Below are 20260 nucleotides of genomic sequence, written 5' to 3' on the forward strand. Positions count from 1 at the left end.
GGCTCGTTATCCTATCAAAGAAAGCTATCAGATTGGTTTGACATGATTTGTTCTTCACAAATCCATGCTGGCTATTCCCTATCACCTTACCACCTTCCAAGTGTTGGCAGATGATTTCCTTAATTACTTGCTCCATTATCTTCCCTGGCACAGAAGTTAAACTAACTGGTCTGTAGTTACCTGGGTTGTTTTTAGTTCCCTTTTTATAGATGGGCACTATATTTGCCCTTTTCCAGTCTTCTGGAATCTCTCCCGTCTCCCATGACTTTCCAAAGATAATAGCTAGAGGCTCAGATACCTCCTCTATTAGCTCCTTGAGTATTCTAGGATGCATTTCATCAGGCCCGGGTGACTTGCAGGCATCTAACTTTTCTAAGTGATTTTTAACTTGTTCTTTTTTTATTTTATCCGCTAAACCTACCCCCTTCCCATTAGCATTCACTATGTTAGGCATTCCTTCAGACTTCTCGGTGAAGACCGAAACAAAGAAGTCATTAAGCATCTCTGCCATTTCCAAGTTATGGGCCTGATCCAAACTCCACTGAAATTAACAGACTCCCATTGACATCAATTGGCTTTGAATCAGGTCCTACAGCATGTTTTCTGTTTTTCTTCAGCTACTTAGCATACATCCTTCTTACTTGAGAGAGTGGGTCTGTGTTTAAAGGTAAATGAAGGTTGTATCTGGACATAGGCCCAAATAAGGAACATGACATCTGGACTCCTTCAGGCTTTGGGAGAGTTCAGTTTTGTATCTTGGACCCATCTCTTGTTGTATTAGTCAACAGCCATGACAGGGAATCAAATGAAATGTCATTCCTAAAAATGCAGAAGTTAGCTTTGTAATCAAGGGCACAATCCTGCTCTCCTTAGTCAGGTAAATATCCCAGTGAAGTCAAGAGCACAATGCAGAATTGGGTCCCAAGAAGCTGGATTTTCTACTGTACCTAAATCTAATATATTTTTATTTGATATGGATGTTTAGTATTAGTAGAAGGGAGCTGGATGTAAAGGACGCCAGCACTATTATTCAACATTATTAATGATGATGTCCACTGGCAAGTCTCAAAAACTAGAAAACTAATAAATTTTACATATTGAAAAAAATCACAGCTAGATCAAACAAACATATAAATTCTTTAAAGTATTTAATATGTGTTAAGAGGACAGAATGATAAATTCAATATTGAAAACCAATATCAAGTTTACAATGATATGTCATTTATCATCACTGATTGCACAGACAGCATCTTATTGCAGGGAACAAAGTGATTCATAAACTGAGACACTGAACAGTTCTATTAAAAAAAAAAAAAAAGGGTGGTGGTGGTAAAAATTCATGCTATATCTTGGAAGCTTTGCTTTCTCTTCTACCGTTACTGTCAACAATCACTTGCATTTTCAGAAATAAATTATGCATGTTTAATTTCTTGAGCTTTAACATTAAATGGGCAATACTTTTGTATGAGGTGAAGTTGATACTTTTACAAACAATAACATGAGCCAATATTTTGTTATTCTCTACAGGACCGATTCTCCCCTTTTGGAAAAGAAATGGCATAAAGAAAATGTAAAAGCAGATAGGAAGTCAATCCTGAATTAGACAGATGTAAGTATGTTGGTGGCTTCTAAGTGTGGACTGACTATGAAAAGAAAGAATGTATGAATGGCGCCTTCTTACTCAACAGACCTAAGTCCTGGGTAAAATCCTTGAAATCAATGGCAAAACTCCCATTGACTTCAATGTGGTCAGGATACCCTGTGTGTATTGAAAGTCCGACATTCTTGCCTTTGTGAAAGAGCTATAATACTTTTAACTCTTGTCATCCCAGAAGAACTCTGGGAGAGGGAACTGGATTCTCTTCTGGCTCGCACTTTATCAGCAACATTGTAAAGTAGTTTGCAGTTGCAGAATCATTATTGCAACTCCATTGTCTTCAGAATCTGTCCTCAGTTACACATATGCAACCCTGTCATAAGTTTAACTAGAGGCATAATTTCAGGACAAGGGGGTTGCACAGGTGTAATTATGAGCAGAATTTGCCCTTCAGAATCTTGATAGGTTGTTCCTGGCTCATTAGTCAGAACTAGTTAATTTGACTTTCAGATCCCAGGCTGAGTTTGTAGGGACATAAAGCTAGTCTGAACATGTCGAGCCAACGCTGGGGAAACCCTCACCCCCATCTTTTTACTTGTAAACTGTGCACATTTAATATGGAGTAATTTATTGTATTTTAATGTGGAGCCCCACAATGCTTTTTTCTTTTTACACTAAGTCCCTTTGTAGAGTAGAATTGTTCTTTAAGTAGAGATTGATCTAAGGGTCCGAGTAAAACACTAGCCATTCACAAAATGAGCAGTTTTTTTTTAAATCAAATCTACAGCCAGATATACTGAAATGTTTTTTCTTCCAGCCCTTTTTTCTCAGAAAGGGCAGAATCTTGCATTCAGAGAGTAACATCAGTGGCAGCTTTACTGGTAAATGGAATTTTTGATTTGAATGGGATTTTGCCTACGCAAGAACTGCAGGATCAGGCCTTTTATCTTGATCATGGGGGAAAAAAATACATTTAGGAACAGTGTAAATTTTTTTTATCTTTGGTACCAAGAATGCCAAGGACTGTCACAATTTCAGATGGTATCCCTGACTTAATTGGGAATTCTGAATTAGTTGAAAGACCTGTACAAATAATGTAGCACCTTGTTGGCTACACAATTTAGGAGGCTTAAGACAACTGTTTGCTGTAGCAAGGGTCTGGACTAAATTATGTCCAATAAATGGGTTCTAGCTTCACGTGTTTCAGAGAGCATTTGTGGAATAACCTGTATGTACTTGTTAAAGTTGAAGATCTGGAAAGCAGGAGATTTTTCTAGAGTGGGGCAGTTGTGAAACCTAGTGGGATACAAACTGTGTCATAAGTACAGAACAACTGCAGTTTTTAATATTCTTATACAAATAGCAAAATAATTAACCTGACTATTTATTCAATAAATTTATTTCAAGATTTAATCAATATTCAGTGTTAAATATTGAAAATAATTTAATAAACATGGTTGCTAATTTATTATTGATGTTGTTAGTTAATAGGAAGTTGGTAAAAATAATTAAAAATGAGGATGGAGGGAGAAGTCACCTTATAGACGCACAATTCTTCAGCTCCTGATCATGTTGCCTTAACTACTGGTGATGGGGGGGAAAACAGCTTTCTGGAGGTAGTAAGAGAGTAAGGAGCTGGGTTTGGAGAAAGGTGGATAAGAAGCCAGCAGTCACATAATCTTTCCTCCTTGTCTTGGCTCAAATGGCTGATGGGGGATCTAGGGAAGTCATAGAGCTGGGTTCACAAAGGGAAAAAAAAAATCATTGGGGCAAGTGCCCTGTCAGAAATCAAGAAGTTTACTAGGAAGCTGGGAGATTACAGCTGAAATGGAGAGTCTCTCATTGACAATCCAGGCTGAACGGGGCCTCAGCAAATCCCCAAAAAGGACATAGTTCACTATCACCTGGAAATGTGCAATGGGCATGTTACCAACAAATCCACAATGTAAGGCAAAGGATGCCGGGAGCCCATAATACACACATAAAGCATTCTGTGGGCTGGAATTCCATGATGCGGCTATGAGAACAAAATAGGCCCCTGAGCATTGTAGTTGTGTTACAGAGAGGGGTCTGCTCTTGTCTTCCTTACATATGAACATAATAGGAGACTAAGGAATGCAGGATCAGGCCCAAGGTTGTTACAGCAATTAGAAAATGATCAATATTAACATTTAGCGCATATAGTGTTTTTCATCTTCAAAAAATTGTACAAGCATGACATCACTTAGTTCAACAGGTAAGTAAATTAGTAGTGGATTGTGCATATATTTGAAATCACAGATCATAAACACTTTCTTCAAAGGAATTTTTATATTACCTTTGACTATTTTAATACATCGTTCTGAGGAGAAATTACAATGAAAGCGAGAGAAACCCCCTCCCCCCCGCTATGTGGGCATCTAATAGCCCTGAAGAGTCCAAGAGCACCCTAATGCTGCAGACCAATGTAATAATTGGAAGGCTGCTGCTCTGGGTTAAGAGGGGATTCTATGGAAGAGGCAAATTTGTCATAGTGCTTCCCTCTTCTGACCAGCATCCCCAGTCTTGTCTGGTGGCAGGTTTAGGCAGCTGCTGTCCATCCAGGACTGATTTGAACAAGGCAGTGAGAAAGCTGCGTGCGTTTGTGTGGGAATGAAGGTGCAGGCGCCACATAGGAAATGCAAAAACAACAAGGAGTCTGGGGGTACCTTAAAGACTAACAGATTTAGTTGGGCATAAGCTTTCGTGGGTAAAAACTTATGCCCAAATAAATCTGTTAGTCTTTAAGGTGCCACCAGACTCCTTGTTGTTTTTGTAGATACAGACTAACACCGCTATCCCCTGATATGGGAAATGCATGTATCTGTACCTGCAAATCCAGGCACCCTGAAGTCGGGCCAGAAGTTTGCATGATCCCCTGGTAAGCAAATCCGCAGAATTGGCTAGGGCTGGAGCCCTGGGTCTTTCAGCAGCGGGGAACAGGGAGCAATATTGCTTTGTCTCCTACGTGCTGCTAGGCTGCCAAGTGTCCCTTTGCAGTGGGGGAGTTTGCATCCTCGTGCAGACACATCTGCAAAGAGTTGGGTCTAGTCTTGTGCTCGGTATGGGGTGCAGGCTTGAATCTCTGTCCTTCCGATGCTATTCGTGTAATCTTCATATAAAAGAACAATTACCCTATGCTACAACCCCCCCACCCCCCCGGACACGCCTCCCAAGCCACGCCCAGCCCACCAGGGAACTGGAAAGTTTCTCCGCTTTGCACCGTTTGCCAATGCACGAATCCACGGAGCCGAGCCTCAGCCCCGCGCGTCTGCAGCAGCCGCACCTGCCTTTGCGCACCCAGCCTGCTGTGGGGTTAGTTGCATCCCGGAGCGACGGTCCAGAGACGTGGCTGTGACTGGAGCTGCGTCGCGGACTGAAGGGCTCCAAGTCCCCCCCCTCCCCCGGGTCCTGCTGGGAGGCGGGTTTAAGGGGCGTCGCGTGGCCGCTGCAACTTTCCCAACAGAGCCAAAGGGGCGCCCGGAGCCCCCAGTCGTAGCCGCGGCAGCATCCGCTGGAGCGGCTCCGAGCGAGCGAGCGGCTCCGGCTCCCCCCACTGCAGCCCGGGAAGCCGCTCTGCACCGAGCCCCGCCGCCGCGGGAGGGAAGGCTCCGAGGTAGGTGTGAGCGTGGAGCTGTCCATCCCCCCCGGGGCGCGGGCGCGTCCGGGCAGGGGGCTCCCCTTGCAGCGCCGGCCGGCCTGGCTGGGGGCCCCGCTGCACGCAGCGCCCTCTCTGCTGGATGGGGGGGTCCCCCCTTCTCCGCCTCTCGCTCCCTGGCGCTGTCCAGGGACCGGGGGTCCCCCCAGCCGCTGTGCTGCAGGGGGGTGCCGCTCTCCCAGCGCGCTTTAACGGGGGCATTGCTTCGGGACCAACTTTCTTCCCCCGGCTGCAGCCCGGGCTGCCCCGCGCCGCTCGGAGCCCCGGCAGCGCAGCGGTGTAACCGGGCGCTGGGGTGCCCGGGGGGCGCTGGGCGGGGGACCCCCTCTGCCGGCGGGGGGATGAGGCGGGGGAGGGATTCGCCTGATCGCCGCCGCTCAGTGCGGCCAGACGCGCCCTGCCTCCGGCTGGAGGCTCTTCCAGGCGGCTGCCGGGTCCGGTGGCTCCCAACCGGCAGGGAGGAATCTGGGGAGGTGTCGGAGCATCAGCAGCCTGGATGCCCCGGGCAAGGAAACCAGCCGCCTCGCGGAGATGCTCCCAAGTTCTGTGCCATTAACGTTCCGCTGCAGACATTGGGCGCCTCAAAGTACCGCATCGTATTTAAACAAATCCAGTGATCCTTAAAGAACATGAAGGGTCTGACTTAAACCTGCACTAGCCGGAGGATGCTCAGGGTTAACCGGAGAGACAGAGAGAGGGGGCTGAAATTCAGATCTTAATGCCTCTCCTGCTGGTTATTACATAGAAGGTTCCAAAACCCAACTAGGTTCCAAATTCAGTCCGACTGGGGAGACCCCCGTAATATTCTGCCCTGTGTATTGGTGGTATAAACCCCACTCTTAACTTTCTTATCTCCTAGTTCGTCTTGGATCTTCTGATGTCACTTTAACGGAGCCAAAGACAGTCTATGGCTTTTGCTTGTGATAGTGTTAGATAAAAGTGAAATGAACCAACTGTACCCATCTCAGTGGAAGTGTGTTGGAGACCCCACTGTGGAATATTAGTTTGTGTGGTCATTTACAATCTAAGTCTCTGCTCCAGCTAATTCTTACCCACATGAGTAACTACACACATGGGACCCTATCCCCCTGAAGTCAGTGGGAGTGACTTCATTGGGCTTTTTATCAGGCCGGTGAGTGATTCTATACCCATGTGCATAAAGTTATTCACGTGTTTGCAGGATCCCTCTTGGTGGAAGTACATGAGTTTCTGCTTGTCAACAACTAAATTACAGGGAATCCCTTGAATAGCAAATGTTTGTTTGAACTTGGTTTTCATAACACCTTCTGTTATGCAAAGGCAGCTGTGAAGCATCTCACTAAGTCTGCTTATTAAAGAGTCATTGGGATATTTTGTTGAAAACGTTTATGGCCATGTACAGATTAGTCATTTTTCAAAACAAAAATTTGTGCTCCCCTCTTCACACCCTGCCAAAAAGAAATCACTGCTTGCTTTATAAACTTCCATAATTTTAGTTGACAAGTGGGTGGCTGAGACAGTTTACTGTACTATAGTGACGTATTTTATGTGGCAGTCGTGGCTTTAATTAAAGCACTCAGCAATTTGGATGGGTGCTTATCATTATAATTAAAAATAAATTAATGAAGTTTGTGTTTTTAGTCAGAGCTATAAAACGGAAGGCACGATCTTTTCCCCCTTTGTGCATGTGGGTGGGGGAATTTTTTTTTTCACATAAAAATGGCTAAATGAACAGTTTAGACTTTGCTTGGAAAAATCCATCATGCTTTAGATGTTAAATACCAGATTTCATTTTAAAGAAAACATACATAGTAAAATTCTAAATCCCTGAAAATAGGGAATTATAGTGGAAATGGAAATGAACTTTTAAATGCAATTTGTACAAACTACCTCTCTGTACTAAGATCACAGTTCTTTCAAGCCTTTTATCTATGTCAGTAAAATCATTTCTAATTCCATGCTACTACAAAGCATGCGCCTGGTTATTGTTTTCAAAATCATGAGGTATGAGCTACTATTTAAATATAATATTTATGATACTGCTTTGATGGTTCAGTTTAGAAAGAGAAATGCTGCCTACTATTGCATACTAAATGCTCCTATATAATTACTATTTTTTGCAGTACTGTTGCAAAGTCCCTGGGGGCAGGAATGTAAATGGAGTGTTTATATAGTTCACAGTTACTTATGTAAAAGCTATAAGCTCTTGTCTACTTGGCGTACCAGAACTGCAGAAGTTGGGGAGCCCAGCAGAAAGCCTGTAGGGGGAGCACATTCACATGTAGGAAGTATTACCATTCACACCTTTCTTTAAGGGTCGGCGCATGTACTCCCAACTGCTGTTGGCCTCTTAGGGCTGTCAGGTGCACAGTAAAGGTGTGGTGGCCTCCCCCCAAACTGCCCAGCCAGACCCCTTCAGGTGTAGAGTATCTCTGGATGTACCTCTGCACCTTGTGCTCAGGTTGTACAAGCACTCTCATTCCTGCTGCCACCTGCCCGGGTGCTCTAGTGAGCAAAGTGGTGCCTGTTGTCTCCTCATGTTGCACACACACACGCCGTGACAGTCGGAGTCTAGCTGTGATTCAAAGCACCCTGAAGTCCTTGGGAGTCTTTCCACTTACCTCAGTGGGCTTTAGATCAGACACTATGTGAGTATGTGTGTTGCCTATGTCTCAGAGGTATATATGTATTGTCTGTATCTCAGGCGTAACTAAGAAATGATTTGGACGGAGTAGTAGGAAAAGCCTGAGACAACTGAAGTAGTTATAAGTATCATCATGAGTAAATGAGTTACCATGAAGGACCGTCAGGTATTAATGAAAAGGATGGAAAAAAACTCAGCAGTGTTGCTGAGGCTGACAGAACTGATGTCTGAGTCGGCTCTGCTCTGTACAGTGCAATTAGCAAACTGACTCGGTAAACTCACTGGGCAGGTTCTATAAGCTATGAAGAGAGGGATGAAAAAGTTTGTAGAAGAGTGCAAGGGCTACTCACAAAGTAGACAAACCCCAAACAGAACCTGCTGTAAAAACTGCAGGTCAGATCTTGCCCTGTGGTGCTCCCCTGTGACTCCCGGTGGCTGCAGTGTGACTTGTGCATGTGCATCCAACTGTTTTAAAAAGATGTGATACTGACCTTGGAAATTAGAGAGTATAGGCCAGGTCTCTGGAGCATCACAGATTTACACCAGCTGAGGGTCTGGCCCAGTATTTCCAAAGTGATGGCTGCAGGATAAAGAGAATCCCAGTTTCTCAGCCAAATTGTCCCAAACCAAATCCAGAATGCCGTGGGATTTGTATGACTAAAAATAAGTGTGTGTAAATGATAGAAACATGTAATCCAGGCAGTTACTGTTCTCTGGCTACCTGGTCTATACTTGCTAGGTCAGGGGTTCTCATACAGTACTTCGTTTCACCGCAACCCCCTTCTGACAACAAAAATTACTACACAACCCCAGGAGGGGAGACCAAAACCTGAGCCCACCTGCCTCAGGCAAGGGGGCCAAAGCCTGAGCCCCACGGGGCCGGGGGTGGGGTGGTGGTAAAGCCAAAGCCTGAGCCCCATCGCACCGGGCAGTGGGTCTTGGGCATAGGTTTTGGCCCCAGGTGGTGGGGCTTAGGCTTCAGCCCGCTGGCCCCAGCAAGTCTAACACCAGCCTCATTAGGTCCCAACCCACAGTTTGAGAACCACTGTGCTAGGGAGAGTATTAAAACTTACATGAATCCTTCTCTCTGTAAGAAAGAAATCCAAGAGAAATGTCAACGCTCTGCCTGCTTACAGCAATTCAGCGGGCAGAGATGAGAGCCTTAGTACCTGCCCACCATTGCAAATAAGATCAAAGCTGGTAGGTCTAATAATCTTTAAATTATTTGCCATCAGAACTGGTACTGAGTGTTACCCTTTGCAACAGCCTCAGCAGAGAGGCTAGCAACTTGAATGGGCACACAGGCTAAGCTGCGTTCATTACTAGAGACATCCTTCTTCCAGCACAGGTTTTGAAGCACAGTGGTTAGAAGTATGGAGAACCCAGCTCTGCTGTGCCTTCTGTGACTTCATTCTCCAGCGCTGTCAACCCAACACCTTTTATGGGTGCTGAAAGTTGCTCTGAACATATTTTAAAAGATTAAAAAGGTACCACAGAACTTCTTGTGTTAGGATATAACCGCTTAAAGGTGTGTCAAATGTGAGAGGTGTGATCCTTCTGAAGTCTCTGTTTACTTCACGGTTAGGTCCCATTAGAGATGGGGCCAAGTTGTAAAGTACAAATCCAGATTTGAGTTTCCCCAAAGTTCAGGGGTTTTTAGATTCCATATTTAGATCTAGACTTTTGCCAGCTCACAGTTTTATCACAAGTCTTGTGATTCTTGGTATTTTCGTTAAAGCCTCAGCTTCTGGAGTCTTGTGAATGCACGAGTATCTCAGTTTTCATGTGCAATTTAAAAAAAAAAAAAAAAAAGAGGAAATTTCTAGCCCTTGTAGTTGTGGAGAAAAGCTTGAAAACATGACTCCTTAAAAGCTCCAAATTCAGAGGAAAGAATCCCGCTTTTATTATTTTTAAAGCCTCATAATTTTTAATCTAAATTTAGGATTTCGGGAGGGCCTGGGTTTTAGTGCTTCGGGTTGGTGATATTGGGATCTGAGCAGCACCATAGGGTATGTGTACATGGAGAGGTGGAGATGTAAATTCCAGCTTGAGGAGACATACCTGCACTAGCTGTCGTGGTGGGTTAGCACAAGCAGGCACAGACCCTGGAATAATGATGCTGGCATGAGCTGTTACAATAATAAAAGATTGGGAGCACCCATTTGAGCAGTAGAGGGGATTCTCCCTTCCCCTCAGCATAAATTAGGGTTGCCAGGCATCCAGTTTTTGGCTGTTAAAAGTCCAGTCGGCGGCGCAGCAGGGCTGAGGCAGGCTCCCTGCCTACCCTGACTCTGCGTGGCTCCTGGAAGCAGCCGGCATGTCCCTGTGGCCCCTAGGTGCAGGGGCGGCCAGGGAGGCTCCATGCGCTGTCCCGGCCACCAGTGCTGGCTCCACAGATGTCATTGGCTTGGGGAAGGGGCAGGGTAGGGGGCGGGGCAAGGGTGTTTGGTTTTCTGCAAACAGAAAGTTGGCAACCCTAGCATAAATCAGGAGTATGTGGAATTGCTTATCTCGGTTTTACATCCGCGTGAGCGGAGAATCAGACTCTATATTTTGTTTTTAAAATCTACCAAGCAAGGGCAGCATGGATGATTTGTAAGCAGTTGACTGGCATTTGGTACCTTTATAATACCACTATGTTCATATCACCACCTGGATTGATGTGCAATCTTTCAAAAAGGAGTTTGAGTTGAAAAAGAGGGTCACAGAGCTGCTTACTCAAATTTGGCCTCTCTCATCATGGAGGAGGGGAGGCTGGGTCAAACCTGAACGGGACTGTGACCAGAGTGGGGAGCCAGGCCCTGGCCTTAGAACAGGAGCTATAGCTATGGGGTGGGCTTGCTCTGCAACCCAGACCCCCATCCCTGGCCAGGGTCAGGAGTCGACCCTCCAGAAAGCCTCCCATGTCTCCCAGGTGCAGGATCCAACACTTCCCCCAGGGCCTGAGTGCAGGATCATTAGGGACCACTCGCTCCGCCCCATGTAGATAAAATGGATTAAACTAAACATCAATTTCCCTCCCCAAAAATGAAAAATTATAAATAATCATAATTTCATGAGGCTCGACATATGATCTACCCTCCTGTATTAGGAGGGAAACACTCCTTGACGTGCAGTGTCATTTATAGTTCTCAGGTAAAGTGAAATGATAAATGCTTTTAAAAGCAGAAGAGCTGTCAAAACAGACTTTGGCAATGTTTCAGTCTTTAAAGGGTTTAATTCACTTGCCACAGCTAGCTTAATTTCTAATGAAGAATTAAAACCCTGGTACTGTATGTGGCATTATTATAGCAGAAATGACACTTTTGTTTGTCTTAATTTAAATGTAAAAGCTGTAAATCTTTATTCAAAGAAGCCCTGGCAATTAATTTGAAACAAAACTTAACCTCTGCTTGTAGAAACAGGTACAGGAAATCAAAACCATTAAAAGTACAATGCTTACCATTTTTCAAACTCAGTAAAAATGTCTTTTCCCTTCATGCCCCCTTTAATTAGGCATTTTATCAAGTAAACAGGGCCAATTAGTCATTTTATAGATATCACAAAATTTACCTCTTCCAGATTTTGTTATGTATTGCTTTCTGCACAGCACCAGGTGAACAGTCATCCATTGCAACTCCGAAGAACAAAGTGTTTTAAGCCAGTCTTTCCTAATAAAGGACTTTATAGTGTTTTTTTTTTTGTTAGCTGTTTTGGAATAATTTATGTCAGATGCACATATCCATATGTGATGGGGTGTACAAAACCCACACTGAGCAACAAGGGGTTAAGGGATCATTTTGGGCTCAGCCAGCCCCGTAGGGTTGCTAACTTTCTAATTGCACAAAACTGAACCCCCTAGCCCCATGCCTTCCCTGATGCCATGCCCTCTGCCTCTTCCCTCTCCAAGGCCCTGCCCCCTGCTCACTACATTCCCCCTCCCTCGGTGGCTTGCTCTCCCGCACCCTCACTCATTTTCACTGGGCTGGGAGAGTGGGTTGGGATTTGGGAGGGGGTGAGGTCTCTTAAATGATCATTCATACATTCCAAAAAATTATCATCTGTAACTCTGAGCAGTGGTTTAAGTGTGATGGGTTTGGATAATCCTATAATGTTATACTGGGTAGAACTTTGCATGTATTAACATGCATCTGATGCACAATATTAGAATTTTCTTTCATTCTTAAAACTTTCACTAAATGCTAATTGGAGCCTTTCAAGTATAAAAATGGTTTGAGAGATGCATTTTACTATTGTAAAAGCCAAAGAGCAGAACGTATAAAAATCAGTGCGAAGACCAGGTTAATTCACCCAGCTCTTGTTTAAATTTAATGCAATGTGAATTTCTGCTGTACCTGTCCATTTAAAGGGAGATGGCCCTGTGCAAACTATTTTTATAGGTGCCTTCTTTTTATTGTGAAAAGGTGGATCATCACTTAGCAGACTCAGTACATATTGTCCGCATAGATGGATGTGTTTACTCTTTTAAGTCAAGGCGTGTAGTAATGTGAGTTTTCCCTGAGTAAGGATTTCAGGATCCAGGTCTATGTACACTATGTAATGTTAGAATTGTGAAAATTCCTCCTCATTCATATTTTGTTTTATTTTGAGGCCCGAAGTACAGTATCAGTATCAGGAAATACTATCCATTGCTTTCCCAGGAGATTGCAAAAATCCTGACTGATAAGTACCCCAATAAACCAATTTTCTTTAATTGTGTAAGTATAAATTGTAGTGAGAGGTTCTTTTGGTTGGAGTCTTCTATGCCATTAGAACGATCATTAATTATGTATTAAGTGTTGGAAAGGAAAGACATCAGTAGCCTATAGGATATATTTGCATAGTAATTGAGGATTGATTAGATGCAATATCTGTAGCGAGGGCTACTGGGAATAAGTCACAAGTAATTTACAGCAGTGGCAAATTACATTTACAAAACATTGCCTGATAGTAAATAAAGATGGTTAGAAATATCAAAAGAATTCTTATACTTTGCAGATGGAATGAGAGTTACAGTAATGATAGTGTTCTGTTTCTTGGTTTCTTAGATTGTAAGCCTTTTGGGGCAGGGATTGTATTTTCCCCACATACAGTGTGGTCTCTGGGTGCTTCTGCTCTACAAATAATGAAAATGGGTCAGATGCAGGAATAATGCCTGTTTACCCCAGCTGAAAATCTAGTCCGCTAACAATAAAATAATAAAGGTGTTAACAAAACACCTACTAACAAAAAAACTGATTGAAAACTCTGGGCAATTTGAACAATGAGCAGGAATTTTTGTCCATTTAAGTCTACAGGAATTTGGCAAAGGCTTTTTTTTCCCATGTATTTTACCAGTTTGGGTAATAAAAATATAACCAACATGTGCTTCTCAGACTGGTGCACAGGATCATCTGGGAGTTGGAGGGGGTTGATGGCAATCTAGGGGAGCAGCACTCATTACCCATGGGTCTACAAAATGGAAAAATAAAAGGGAGGTACTGTCTAAAGGGAGAAGTGTGTTAAATAGAAGAGGCAGAGGAGAACATCAAGGTGGGCGGGAGCGGCAGAGGGGACAATGACAGGGAAGGTCAAATGTATGTGTACAACCGGCAAGATAGAGAACCACAATTAAGCAAACAAACAAGAGGAAAGAAGGGGACAAATAAGATTTGATGAGAGATTAAGGGTTCACCCAGGAGTTGCTGAATGAAATGGGAAGGTAAGAAACCAGTTCTGTGCTGGATTCACAAAACCCCCAGAAGTATTTAGTGTGGTGATGCCACATTGATAACCTTCAGCATTAAAAGTCAATGTTTTATACATAATCCAAGTCTCCTTCTCCTCCTCTTCTTGGGTGCTGTGTGATTCTCCCCCTCTTTGCCAGTTAGTTTGTTTCCTCTCTCATCCTCCCCAGCATTTCTGGGCTGCTTCTAAGGTCTGGTCTATACGTACAAAATTAGGTTGACATAATTATGATGCTTTGAAAAATTCATACCCTTGAGTGCCGTAGCTTTGCTAAGCCAACTTCAGGTATAGCTGCAGTTAGACTATTGGAAGAAAACTTCCATCGACCTAGCTATTGTCGCTGGAGGAGGTGGAGTTAGGGTGACCAGACAGCAAATGTGAAAAATCGGGACTGGGGTGGGGGTAATAGGAGCCTATATAAGAAAAAGACCCAAAAATCGGGACTGTCCCTATAAACTCGGGACATCTGGTCACCCTAGGTGGAGTTCCTATAGCGATAGAAAAATCTCTTCTGTCGCTCTAGGAAACATCTACTGTACGATGCTACACAGTATAGTTACCACGCTGGAGCTGTGCCACTAGTGCTGTAGGGTCGATATGGCCTAAGAGAAAATTTTCAAGTTGTACAGTGGCTCGTCTCCAGACGTCCGTTTTGGGACCTGTATTCGTTTTATATTACGTGGGCCTAAGTTTAGTCTACTTTTTCCCTACATGAGAATGTGTGTTCTGGTTCTTCGTCTGCAACGTGCAACTATTGTGGTCTACTACAGGCTTCTTGAAAATCCATGCAGTTCGCAGGAATTCTTGAGCCAGAACTGTCGGGAGATTTCTGGGGCTAGGCCTATGCTCAAGGGAAGGGTCGGGTGCGCGTGTCCGTGTATGCTAATATGTATGATGCTGCTTGACCCTGCTGCCCCACATCTTCTTCAGGTTATTCCTGACCCTGTCAGAGTAATCTGAGGGCCGAGGCCGGAATGTGGGTTTACAGTTAGTATAAAAGCCCCCTTTAATAGAGGAAGCATCTGGTTTATAAGCTAGTAAATACGGGAACTTTCCTTTTTGTCCCCAGAAAGGGCCAGGGCAGAGGATGAAAAGGTATTTCTTTTTCATACAGTGGAAGTATTGCTTATTCCAAGGGGTGTTTCTCACTTGGGATGAATTCGTTTAAATGGATTTTTACTTTATACGCTTTTCCTTAATTGAATAATTTTAATTCAGAACTCTTCACTGTGATGTAAACCTCCCGTTCAGTTAATTGAGTTCAAATTCATTAAGAGTGGGATCTGACCCATAGTGATCTTGGTAATGGGGTACAGAGCTTTTCAACTTGAGGCCATGAACTAGAGCGTGACTTAAGCAGCTAGGGACCCAAAAGCGTTATCCGATGGCTGTTTGGTGGCCTTTGTGAAACGAGTGAATGGTTTCAATCCACTGTGTAGCTGTCAGGAGTTCATGTTACAAAAGTGTCCATCATGAGTCTTGTTGGCTTTATCCTGCAGAGACCAAGCACTGGATCACCCCCAGAGAAAGCTTTTTCAGGTCACGCTGAAGAGGGCACTGTGGGGAAAGCTTACGTTGCTGTTGCTTGTGTCAGACCTGTTTGACGGAGAATGGACTTCAATTTCCACTGCTGCCGGTGCAGCACCTTTCATGAACACTAAAGTCACTTATAAGCATAATTAAAAATCATTCCTCTCACTACTGCTGTTTTGCTTGTTCTGTTAAGAGGCAGCATTGCAGATCTGTAGATGTTGTGTTCACTTTAGCTGTGAGCATGTGACTCTATCTATAGGTAAATCATTTTCCATATTTTAAAATTGGTGTTCTGTACATTCTGGTTTGCTTTTGCATGCAGCGTCTTCACTACGTTGCTCAAAAAAAAAAAAAGAAGTAATAATGATGTCAACTATTTCATTCCTGCACTAAAGGAGAAATTACTAATGCCCGTGTGTGCAAAATAGTCAAATTTAGTAGGCAATATCTTAAATTACAAGCTAAGCTACCTATGCATGAGAGCTGGAGCATCTGTTCCATTGAAGTATTCAGGATTGCAGTGCAAGAAGAGTGCGTTCTTAAGAAAAGAAAAAAATTTGTCAATTCAGTTCAATTCTTAAGCCACGGTGGAGGATATTCCTTTGCAAGCATATCTGATACCAAATTAGAACAATTGATCCTCCTAAAGATCAAGTAGGGCATATAGAAATGCACGTATTTTATGGTACTTACAGCTGTTAGTTTGACACTTTATTTTATCCTGTAATGGTACACGTCACTTCTTCAATAGCTACATGCAAGAACAAACAAACAAAAAACAAAAAGAAAAAGTGCCCGGTTATAGGTTCCCTGTCATACACATCAAAAACTAACTAAGCAATACTGCTTATTTACACAAATGTCTTTATAGATTAGATTTAGTGGCTTGCTATGCATTGTCTGCAAGATTGACAGCGAGAGCTTCCCCTTTTCCTGCTAACACTAACCACACAGGAGCTTCAGAGAGCAGGTTGCTTGGAATTGGGGTCAGGTAGCTTTCACTCACCCCTCCATAACATACAGCTATTTATTTAACTCAATGTCACGTTCCTCCACTCATACATCAGTCTGTCAAACCCTGGCAGCCTTTGCAGAGAACGTGGTGCTGTTCTGTGTTCGTTGCTAATGCATGCTGGATATACGAGCCTGCAGCAGCATTCTTACTTTCACTAAACCAAGGATGTCACCTTTGCAATGTTCCCAGCCTCTGCCAGCTAATAGAGTCAAATTTCAAATCTTACCTAAAACCAAGGTCTGCCATAATGCAAAGTGCTACCTGTCAGGCCACTAGACTATTGCACAGAATTCTTGGTATTCTTTTAAAAGGTAGAGCTGCTGTTGGACAGTAAATGGTGCTCCAAGGTCCTGTGGAAAGTACTTACTAGTATCTTCTATGTTCCTTGGCGATTTAGTCTGATATTAGCTATAGACCCATCTAGCTCTTTTCAGTTCTCTTTAGATTTTATGCAACTGACTTTCCTGTCAGATGCTAGTAAGTCCAAAACCAACCAGTTTTATTCCAATTTATTGCTATATTTTGTGCCATTGGATGACCATAGTTTTCTTCCAGACCCGATTATATATCAGCATTCCAATCCAAATGGAGTCTGCTTCAAAATAAAACTAGATGGGTAAGCACAGTTGTATTGTTTGATAAACTCATCATGGACTTTTCTTCCCATAGATAGCACTTCTAATCAAACAGAGTTATGTGTAAAAATTGTTGGGAGCAACAGAACTACCATTTCAATAAACTATTAAACATTAGGTCATCCACGTCAGCATTGATTCTACTTGGATTTAAATTACAATACGTGAGGAATACTAGCAGAGGATTGTTTAATTATTTTTATGTAAAATATTGCTTGCTGAGAGAGCCTTGGAAGATAGCTATATCTACCCATCTGTTTTTCATGAGGCCACATAGGTCTCGTTTTCAAATTTGAGTGTCTGAAGTTAAGTGTCTGAATATCTGGTTTAGTCATAGCAAGTGCTGATGTAAGCAACTTAAATGAGGATATAGATGTCAAACGGACTGATTCAAAACCTGCAGCAGTCAATGAGCCTCTTTCTTTGGACTTTGGATGAGGATTTGTGTTGAAAGAGGCACCCAAGTTTGTAAAGTGGAATCAGTGTTATTCAGTAACATTTCAATTAAATTAAATTCCTCTAGCCTACAAAAAGACCTGTTGGTTTTAAAAGAAGCACACCTGTTAAAAATTGCATCTGTTTCTAAATATGTAAAACTTGGAAAAGCCATCAATTTTTCCTTAGTCCTGCCACCTCCCAAAGAGATGTGCCCAGATAATCGTTTTCCAAATAGCAAGAAATTGAATTTGTAAATTGAGATGTTGTCTTGATTTATCTACCTGCTCCTCTGGAGTTTCTTACCCGATACAGTAGACAAGTCTAAATCATCCATCTGCAAAGTGGTGAAATATACTACAACACCACAAAAAGGTCGTTGTATGCTAAAATACAATCATGCATTCAAATCAATCAATTTCCTCCAGCTGAGGGACAATAATTTAGGAAACATTTTAATTACCAAAACTGGGATCTGTATTTTAGAGAAGGGTGGATTCATCGTTCTGAGTGCTGGAGAATTGTCTTTGCAGGAGTCCAAAAAACAGTGTTGTTTTCAAATCACTACCTTCAATCATCATGCTTCTGGGGAGAAATTTGATTTTTAGTGCAGCTTTTAAGTAAATCTTGTGGACAGCAGGCAGATGCATTAGCTGTTCTGTGGACTGTGCTGGAGGTCACATGCACACTGCAATTACAAATGTTTCTTGTTGAAGTGATTTTGTTGCAAGTTGCTTTATAATACACATTTAGGGTTAAATTTTCCAACTGCTTGACCACAACTGCAGGGTCATGTTCACAATGTTGTAGAACTAGCGCTGCTACATGTCCATGTTCTCCTCAGCAACGGCTGGAGGAACACAGGAAAGGGCCATACCAGATCAGACAAAAAGAGCCATTTGGTCCAGTCGCAGCTCCAGAGGGAGGTATATAATGAGCAGACATGCCCATAGCAAAGGTTTCTTCCCAATCTCAGGCAGCGAATAGGTAGCCTGTGCTCTGAAGCAGGAAGGTTTATATCACTTCTACATTTTTTTTAACCCTATTTACCAGAACTGTTAACTGTTGTGATTATTCATAAAAATGGCCTCGTCCCCTCACACCCTGGGTACAGATCAGTCTTGCCCAGAGTTGGAATATTCTGCCTGTGTTTGTGCGGGACACAGGTGGCTCCCGGATACCGAGGTGTAGATCATGCCTAAGGCTATGATTTTTTATCGTGAATATTTTTAGTTAAAGTCACGGACATCTCATGGGCAATAAACAAAAAAAAAAAAAATCACGGAAGCTGCGACCTGTCCCTGACTTTTTTTACTAAAAACACCCCTGACAAAATGGGGAGGGAGGAGGGTCCAGCACCCTGCCCCCCCTGCAGCGGCTGGTAGGTGCAGGGATCCCATTGCCCGGTGGCTGGGAGGGGTCCCCAGCTGTCCTGCGGGGCTGGAAGCTGCGAGGGGGTCCCCCACTGCGTGTGGGGGGGTGTCCCCTGCCACCCATGGGGGGGAGGGACCCTGCCAGCACTGAGCAGCTCTGGGGTCCCTCTGCTGGCGGCAGCTGGGAACTGCAGGGTGGGGGCCTCTTTGTGGCAGCTGAACTGCTGTAGAGGGAACCCCTGCCAGCGGCGACCGGGCAGCTCAGGGGTCGCTGCCGACAGCGGCGGCCGGTCAGTTGCGGGGGTTTCTGCTGCTGAGTCCCCTGCTGCCTGTGGAAGTTGGGCTGCTGTGGGGTCCTCCACTGCCTGCCGCAGCTGGTCAGGAGGTTGCTGTAAGTCACCGATTCCATGACTTCCGCAGCCTCCATGACATAATCTTAGCCTGCGGGATCCTAACCTGTAATGTGCTTAGCGAGTGCTGTCATTTGGGGTCCTGCAAAGCAGCCTCTCGCGAGAGACATCAAGAACAGGATAACAGAAAAGGTTTTCTGGCATGCGTCTATGTGCGCCAGGCAGATGGGCTTTGATCTTAAATACACATTTGTTGTGGGAGTCTTAGTTCTAGTTTAGTAGCTTTTTAGCACTATTATTTACAGCAGGTGCAAAAGTTGCACTAGAGAATCAGGACCAATAGCCATATAAGCCACACTAGTCATGGTGCATGTTTGCTTTGAAATTAGAAAGAGGAGATCTGTTTAGGAATGTATTGGTTTGCTGCTGATTGGGGGGGGAATAAAAGTCTTGTCATTCTTAATGGATCTATTGTTTATTTTAATTTCAAACCTATGGCCCTGATTCAGCAAAGCACACGCTGAAATCCTGTTGAAATCAAAAGCTAAATTTAAGCATGCGTTTAAGTGCTTTGATGATTCACAGCCAAGTGTCCGATTCTGTCCTGGCGTGAATTTGAATAGAGCACCCATGAACATCAACACACCCCAGAGCAGAATTTAGCCCTATAACAACAACATATTATGTAAGGTAAGTAAATGCTTGACTGTAGAGCAGTCAAGAAAAGCTGAATATCCTAATTTAAAAGTACGTACAAAGTTGTGGGAGGAACATAGTTCCCAGAATGATTATCATAACCCTGCAGTTTTTGTTTTGGAGACCTCGAAACAGAGTTACTGAAAAGTAAGCTGAATTAATAGGCATATTCTTTCATATTTCAGTAATTATTCTGTCACCCACCTAAATTTTTTCTTTCTTGAAGCAGTTTTTGTTGGTACTGAAAATTGCTGTAGGACAAGTGAAAGCAACCTAATTGAGATTCATAAATCCACTTTTTAATAAGCACAATTAGGAATAGTTATTAGAGAGCAGCTTGAAAACATCAGGGATAAGATTTTTACCAGAGAAGGATTTTTATGCAGTTTGAAACCTAGTTTGATACCAAAATATAAATTAGATCACCCGAGAAATGAATCTGCTATTTAAAAGCTAATTTGTACACAGACAATTAATTCTGAGCATTCCTATTGATTCAAAATTATTAGGTCTTGTTAAGTTGCCTATTTTTGAAGGAAGGCCTGATGCGTAAGATGTTTCTCCGATCTATTGAAATAAGAGAAGTGGCTATTTGATTACACTGAATATATTTGTGTCCAG

Source organism: Malaclemys terrapin, chromosome 10 (genome assembly GCF_027887155.1).
Source record: "Malaclemys terrapin pileata isolate rMalTer1 chromosome 10, rMalTer1.hap1, whole genome shotgun sequence".
NCBI classification, from domain to species: domain Eukaryota; kingdom Metazoa; phylum Chordata; order Testudines; family Emydidae; genus Malaclemys; species Malaclemys terrapin.